Genomic DNA, 6,284 nt, shown 5'->3' on the forward strand with positions numbered 1-6,284 from the left:
TGCCGTTGGCTCGATATCCAGTATAATAAGGACACAAAACTTATGAAAACATTGAAATGAATACTGCATAATCTTGTGACTTTAACAACGACTTAAATTATTTAGTAGGCCTTTCTGAGGTACTGAGACTTGGTAGGGCCTGCCGCAGTCAGACGCATGACCTGGGAAATGGAATGTGTGGGTGGTGGTATCTAGGAATGGGTGCACGCATGTGTGCTTGCATACGTGCGTGCATGTGCTTCTGTGTGCATGTGTGTGCGCGTGTGTGTGCACTACTTATTTATATGACCCAACACCATGTGCCAAGGACTCGCCTCCTAAACTGTAAGGCTCTGCCTGGACTCACACTCACACTGGCGTCTACGATCGCCACATAGTCCTTCACTAATGCCAGCCCAATAAGGCACAAAGTTGAACTCTGCCCAAAGCATGCTGCCCAAAAGCATGTCATATTAGAAGGTTTTTTAAATAAGACTTGAGGTGTTTGGGGTCATGAACAACATCCCTAATTTCATAGGGGCACATACAGAACACAGCATTAAAGAGTCACGGAGACCCACAGCACTGGTTGCCCGTGATCCTCGTGGAGCAGGTGGAGGCCTGAGTTTTGCTGGAGGAATGCACCTGTCATGGGCCCCTAGCCCTTAGTATTATAACAGAATGTCATCCAATGTCTGGAGCCAGGCTTCTCAAAAGATACCCAGTCTGTACAGGAAGTCAATGTTCTCTCGGAGGATAACCTTCAGAGGAGGGACACCGGTCCTCAACTCTGCAGCCTCCCAGCTGTAAGGAAGACGTGCCCCTGGGTTTCTCCAAACTTGGTCACTGGTCTTAGAGTCAGCCTCAGGGACACCCACTGTGGGACATGGATGATGTCCCTTCACACCTCCAGAGAAGTCTGGGAAACCCAAGCCTCCGCGGGTGTGTATAATGATGGCCAGAGATTCTCATGACAGAGTCCTGGCAGACAGGTGGCTTCTGGATTTTACAGGCTGTCAGAGCAGCGGGACCCCAGCTTGGCCATTGTCATGTAGGGTCAGCTCCGTGTGTTCTCATTGCCTTGCTGGAAATGACTCTCGGGAACTAGGACAAGCACAGAGTAATCTTCCTTTTCTTCTATATTATGGGTGCCATTAAACTTAGAATGTACGCAGCAGATACATAAAAACATTGACATGCTAAAAGAATTTGAATAAAAACATGAAAGAGTGCTTTTTGTGCCTACACAAAATTGGTTCTAGGTTAACTTTAGCATTTGCTAAAAAGCACCAATGGACAAATTTTTATAGTCTTAATAAGGATGGAAACTCAAATTATACCAGATGATCAGACTACACTTAAACATACTCTCCACTGTCATCTGAGAAAGCAACTAGATAGAAAATGGAATAAGGATGCCAGTGTCTGAAATTTCCTGCCCTGGTGTCTGCTGGCCGCAGCATCCCACGTGAGACGTGAGTGCATAATGCAGTAAATAATAAAGATAAACCTCACACATTTGAAAACTGAATAGCAAAAGGAACTTTGTAGAAGCCCAACTAAAGAATGAAAATAGGCCTTCAGCGATGAAAATTCATTATGTAGAACCTAATGAAAGAAGAAACACTTATCCCCACCACCTTTCTGCGGGGCGCTTTCGGGCTCTCTTTCTTCCCTTCCCCAGTTAGTATGTTTTACTTCTTTTCCTGTCTGGTCCACAGGCTAGGATTACGACAAGCACCAGGATTCTTCTCTGCTTCCGAGGGTTGGAGCAGCCTGGAGCTGTCTCTCAGAGCTAGTCACCGAGGGTGGGGACAGCCCTTGTCCACTTTATTTCTCCCTTTGGTAGTTTACTGGTTTCATTTATTACCTGGGTCAGACTTGTTGGTGTGAGAACCAGCCGCGTGGCTCGATTCCCATACTCTGCACCTATGTCAACAAGATCGACCAGGGCCACCCCGCTCTGTCAGCTCACATGCAGCACGCGAGGGTCATGTCCCCACCGCAAGCTGGCGGTGCCCGCCACCCACCCGCGTCCCCTTTGCTCCCACCCCTGCCCCTCCTGTCCCATGCATCTGGGAAAGATCCAACGCCTGCTTCCTGCTCTCTCTTTTACTTTGTTCTTCATTTGTACACAGGCTTCCCATGTAAGAGAAACCAGGAGACCTTGAAGCTTGCATGTCGGATTTATTTCAGTTAGCCTTGTGTCTCAGGTTGTGTCCAGTTTCCTACAAGACTAGTTTATCCTTGTTTATGGCAGTGTAGTGCTCCATTGTGTACTTTTACTATCCATTAGTTGATGGGCATGCAGGCTTCTTCCAAGATTCAGGAGCTATAAATTGTCCAAAAATCTTTCTGAAGCATGTGTTAGTGAGGATGGAGAGAGACTCGAAGGTTCACTCACTGCTGCCGGGAACGTAGCACAGTGTAGCACCCTCGGAGAGGAGGTTGGCAGGTCCTTGAAGTCTATTCTGAAAGACTATTCTGAAAAGTCTTTCTGAGCTCTTGGAACTAAATCTGGCGTTTGCTTTGGTCAGTTCTTCCAAGTGACCAGTCGTGGCTGATTTGAGATTAATTTACTCTTCCAATAAAGTAAAACAAAATTTTAAGATAAACAAAGACAACAAAACAACTGGAATTTATGTTTCCATGTGTGTTGGAATTTTGTGTTTTCAGACTTCTGAGAAGAATCCTTCGCCGCGTGAGCTGAACGATGCGAGACGGCTCCCGCGGCACCGCCTCAGACCGGCTCCTGCGCGCACACTGCGGGCGGCGGTCGCGCCGCTCGAGCGACCTGACCCGAGCCTCCGGCTGGACGGGAGGCCGGACCGCAGGCCTGGCGCGGACATCCCTCCTTCTCCGCCTATGCTTTTGATACGATTCCCAGGGCCCAGCACCCCTGAGAGGGGACGGGACAGAGAGGCCGTGTCCTTCTCGGGGCGCGTCCGCCGGCCGCGCCGTGAACACCCCTCATCTGCGGGTGGCGCCGCTGGGACAGCCCGCGGAGTGCCGTGCTCCTCCCGCAGGCGCGACCGCAGGGCCCTCGGGGCTGGGCCGCGCCGCGCCTCTCCACTCAGCCTCCTCCTTCCTTTCGGACACAAGCGCCAGCATTTTAATGCCTGCTCAGCGTGGGAAGGCCACCCGCGTACGTGTTTGTGGCTCGCTCGTGTGCTCATGCGCCCTCCGGTGTCTTTCGCTGCCTCCGTCCGCAGCCAGTGACAGCGAGAACTGTGCGCAACGAAGCGGACCCAGCGCAGCGTGAGTGGACGGTTCCTGCCAAGTGAGTGTCTCGGAGCCAAGCCCCAGCCTCCGCCCGCACGTGGCTGTAGTACCTTCCTCGGTGGCAGGAGCCAGAGCGCCAGGGAGCTCGCCAGGCGTCCTCACGGGGTTCTCCCCAGCGGGTCCAGCCCGTGTCCGCAGCTAGCTGCGTCTCTTGCGCTGCTGACAGTGACACTCCGCACACAGCGCTGGTGTGGGGTGCAGGGGCCACGGGCGTGGTGCTTTGAAAATCATCCTATTCCTTGTTGATGGAGGGTCCTCTGACATTTTGGATCAATTACCACTTCTGGAAACTTCTTCTTTTAACAAAAATGCCGAAACCAGCCCTCCCCCATCTTGTTGCTTTGGCGTGGTTTATAGTTTGGACTTAATTGCTTGCTTTAGGGAACCCAAAGGTCCCCCACACCACTTCCAAGATGACCCAGGACAGGCGGCACACCCTTCACCCTCACTGCATCTCTTGAGGAAACAGTGCTGGGACCAGAAGGGCAAAAGTAGCAGGCCACAGCATGGTGTTTCAACTTTTAGGGCATTTGTCATTGGCTTACTCACATGGATTTGCACAGCTCGGAGTCAGCTGCCATTGGCTTTCTCACGTGGAAACCCGTAAATCTGAGAATGGAAATGTAATGACGCCGGTCCGCATCACACTGTCTCCCAGGGAGAGGCCTGGCACAGCTGCTCCTAGCAGGCTTCTGGAACTTAGACAGATGTTCCAGTTTTTCTTGATGGTGTGACATTTTCTTACCGTCGTTTCAGCGCCGGTCACAGAGGAGAGGAACCTCCTCCCTGAGTTCTCACCCGTGTCCCTGCCCCACCCTGAGCAGGCGCCATTCCATCCAGCAAGGCTGCTCAGGACGTCCTCGACCCTGCCATTGACGGGCCACCTTCCCTTGCCGAGATTTTTGCCCCTTCAAAACTGAGTGGCTGTTCCTTCCCCCAGACTCCGCCCCACTGCAAAAGGCTCCCGAATGTGAACATGCCCAGAGCCCACTCAGCCCTCGGCGTGGTGTCACCTTGGCACGTGGCCTGCACATTTACAGTTCTGTTTTCAAGTTAAACACGCACCTGCTAATGCCCACTGATAGACCATGAATTCCTGGACGTCGCAGGCCACTTAGACCAACAGTGGTAAATACTTCACTCAGCCTTGCAACCAATGTTGGATGAGGGAATAAGCAACAGAGGAGACACCGATGGGATCACTGTTCCTGCGACAAGGGTCACAGTGGTGAATGACAGAATGGCACAGGAAGTCATCCACGCTGCTCTGATTTGGGCCTGTCTGGGCTGGGGAATCCAAGGGCTCCGGTCACTAAGGGATCAGACACAAGGTCCCTTCCTGCTCTGTTGGGATGGACTTTGTCACACCCAAAGCGGAGAGGAGTGTGACCAGGACCAGCTTGTTCTCCATTTCTACTTTGCATATTTTTCATAACTCCCTGGCAATAAAGTCTCCATTCATTTCTACAACAAAATCCTAAAACTATACATCAGAAGCTCTACCTGCAGCTCAGGACTCATCTGCTAACCTTGGCGGGAAGGTGAGTGGGCTTCTGCGGCCGACAGCATCATTTTGCAGCAGGGGTGGAGTAGGAGACCCCAGCAAGGGCCGGCCGTGTTCACCCCAAAGGGCTGTTTTCAGGAGGCCCCGTGGCACCCGGGTACAAAGGGTCAACGCAGTCCAAACAAATGCTTGACAATGCCCGGTACAAAGGACTCAGGCCCCTGGTGAATGGTTAACCGTGAGCTGTCATAAACAAGCGTCCTTCACACCCTGACCACAGGCTGGCAGAGGCCAGAGGGCCAGAGCAAATCGCACCTTTCAAAATTAAGTGCCACTCATCAGGGGGCCGGGTGACACGGCTTTTCATCTTTAAGCAGTTTTCATTGAATCCTTTGCGTGCGTTCAGGCCAAGCATGTGCCACCTGCACTCTGAACTGTCAGCATGCATGCCCGTAGTTAGGACGGACACTTGCTTTGCATTCTCAGTGTTTCATTCCAATCCCATGTGCCACAAGATCTGATTTACAGTTACCCACTGGGCTGGGATAACACTTTTCCCCCGCAGGAGGAGAGAGTGATTTGCCGCAGCCATCACGCAGATGGGAAGACTGTTCAACCTGTTTCAAAACAACACAAACAAAATATCTCCCTTGGTCTTCTGCATAGCCAAAGAATACAGGTATGACTGCTAAAAAGAAAGCCTCTCCCCACAGAGGTGCTAGCGTGGATACAGCCAGATGGATGGGGCCATCCCTGGGGCTTCCAGGAAGGACAGTCAAATCTTAGGAAAATTACCTCTAGTGACATTAATACTGAATGATATTTGGGGTTACGTTACAATCACATAAAAAGCAATTTCCTCCCTCCATATAAGAGCCTGCCACCGTGCAGGTAACTGTGAGAACCTTCTTGTGCCATTTTATTTATTATTGTTAAAACTTGTATCTAAATGTCCCCCCGGCCCTCCCTCATGTGCTTCAGGCGGCGCTTTGGGAAGTGGCTGGATACGAGGTTTGTATACTGACATTCAGGGTGCCATTCATTATTACAACAGTCCGTGGATTGGTTCGGTGGAGCTCTGGGTGTGATGGGAATCCTCTCCTGGGTACAAGGGGCACTGCCAAGGGCTGGGTAGCCCTGAAGGGACAAAAGGGAGAGGCAGGCCACCGCCGCTGCCGCGTTTGCTGTCCCCCGCGGTCCATGCCGTGTACTGTCATTTCTCCTCTGTGATGTCCCTCTGCTATGCCACTGTGCGTTGGGGCCAGCCAGCTCTAGATCAAAACTTCTACAAAGTGTGAGCTGAAATAACCATTTTCCCTTTTACTGGGGCACCAGGTATTTCATCTCAGCCATGAGAGAAGGACCTGAGATGCTGATTTCAGGGGGGGCGTGAGTCTGTGTAGAACATACCCGAAACAGTCATCCTATAAAGGGGCAATGTTTCTTCATCCCATCAGAACTTTCTCTCTCTCTCTCTCTCTCTCTCTCTCTCTCTCTCTCTCTCTCTCTCTCTCTCTCT

This window comes from Octodon degus, unplaced genomic scaffold, assembly GCF_000260255.1.
Source record: "Octodon degus isolate 3935 unplaced genomic scaffold, OctDeg1.0 scaffold00039, whole genome shotgun sequence".
NCBI lineage: Eukaryota > Metazoa > Chordata > Mammalia > Rodentia > Octodontidae > Octodon > Octodon degus.